Here is a 2,091-nt window from a genome sequence, read left to right as displayed (position 1 = left end):
GAAATTGCGATAATGAAAATAATAGCCAATAATCGTATTGAGCGTGCTAAGGTAATAGGTGCTAATGAGCCCATTATCTCACCTGTGCGCACAAGCCAATTCTCATTTATACCGAAAACTGCGCATAAGGTACTGCAGGCGATTGATGTGCGCGCGGAGGATATGACTAATTTAAATATGAACTTTGCCGAGAATCACCAATTTCAGAATTATGGCATCGGTGGACATTATGCGCAACACTATGACTGGTTTACAAAGAATTTTGTAAGAAAAAAAAATAATAATTGTAGTACATACATATGCCTCTAGAATGGAATTTTGGTATAGCGTTTAAATTTTTCTTACAGACTAACAAAACGATCTCAAATATAGAAATGGGAAATCGAATCGCAACAGTTCTATTTTATGTGAGAAAATGCCAACTTCTATAACCTCCATTGTAAAATACTTTAACTGCAACTGCTTTTAATTTTAAGTTAACAGATGTTGAGCAAGGTGGTGGTACTGCCTTCCCTTACCTCAAGCGTCTGTTGAAGCCAAAGAAGGGCGCCGCTGCATTCTGGTACAATCTGCATGCGAATGGTGAGCGCGATTATCGCACTCTACATGGCGGTTGTCCGATAATAGTGGGCTCCAAGTGGGGTATGTTGAATATAATTTAAAACAAATTCCCCATAAACATATTTGTTTGTATTGCAGTACTCAATCGTTGGATTCGAGAACATGATCAGAGTGATCGTAGGCCTTGCGATTTGTGATGAGATAAATTTGCTATGAGGAGGTGCTAGTCTTATAAACTAATTACTTAATTGTTAGGTGTAATAAATTATAAAAAAATGAATGTAATATTATTATTATAATACTTATTTGCTCATTAATGTTTTAGCTATTTAAAGTGTTTAACTTATAGTTTAATTACTTACGTTCGTGGTTGGGGTCGGTAGAAACGACTGTTCTCAATAGTGTTGCCAGAAATAAATATCCATTTAGGGCTAGAATCTCCAGAAAAAAGGGCTAGAAAGGGCTAAATAAAAAATTTTAGAGCTAAGAAAGGGGCTAGTTTCATTATTCATCGATTGAACAATTTTTATTTTGTTTTAGAATGAATTAACAAAATTTTATTTGTTTAAATTCATAGGCATATACAGTTTTAATTCGAAACAAACATTCTGAGCCCAAAACTCGAAAAAATAATACCACATAAAAAATAGATCCATTACGAATTCATTAATTAAACTAGTTTACACGGAAAAGGACTTCGGTGGAAAGCGCTTTTTTGCACTAATTTAGGGTCGCTTAACATGAAAATAAGTCTCATTTATTTCCGCAAAGAAGCGAGACTTGTTTTCTAGGTCTTTTTCAGGTATATACAACATTCTTATTTGGATACCCTTCGAAAGACATATTTAGCCCCATAGCGTGACAAATTTTTTGTGTCAATCGGAATATTACTTTTTGAGTTTTCCGAAATATAAGAAATTATATTAAGAAGTTGAAAACCATTCGTAACCGCACCTTACAACGGAAGGCACCTAAATAGTAATTTTTCTACTATTTCTAGTTTCATGTTTTTCTGAAATTAAAAAATAAATACCATTAGAAAATGAGTGACGTTACAATGCTGTCAGTGTTTGGATGAATTTTAAAAATCATGTACATATCGCTCATTTACTGCAATAGTGTCATAACCCAAAAAACCCAACCCGAAAAACCAGCTTTAAAGTTTTGAATTTACGCATTGACGGCTGAGTAGAAGATCGACCTATCTCGGCAGCCAGTTCGAAAACGCGCTATCTTAGAAAAATTTTCAAGAACGTTTTATTTAAGAATTGGGTTGAAAAACGCCCTACAGGTACAAACCATACTTACCTAAGAATACTTCCATTTACACAAATAAAAAGTCTTGACATTTTATTTAGTGGTTTTCATTTTATTTCTGTGAGTGGTTTCTAAATGACCTTCAGCAATGAAATGTAGTTTATTTTATTTTTATTTATTTATGTAGACGTTAATATCTATGGTTCATTACCAACAAAATTGCCATTTTTTTTTCTTTTAACTCTGGTGTAAACTTCTGCAAAGATCGACTAA

The 2,091-nt window shown here is 33.4% G+C and overlaps 1 pseudogene; it reads left to right on the top strand.

The window, feature by feature from the left end:
- Window positions 1–12: 12 nt before the first annotated feature.
- LOC118738276 lies at window positions 13–782 on the top strand (annotated as a pseudogene).
- The last annotated feature ends 1,309 nt before the right edge of the window (window positions 783–2,091 follow it).

This window comes from Rhagoletis pomonella, unplaced genomic scaffold (assembly GCF_013731165.1).
Source record: "Rhagoletis pomonella isolate Grant_MI unplaced genomic scaffold, Rhpom_1.0 Rhpom_scaffold_00004, whole genome shotgun sequence".
Taxonomy (NCBI): domain Eukaryota; kingdom Metazoa; phylum Arthropoda; class Insecta; order Diptera; family Tephritidae; genus Rhagoletis; species Rhagoletis pomonella.
The sequence above is the reverse complement of the archived record's forward strand: the minus strand, read 5'-3'. Positions and strand labels throughout refer to the sequence as shown.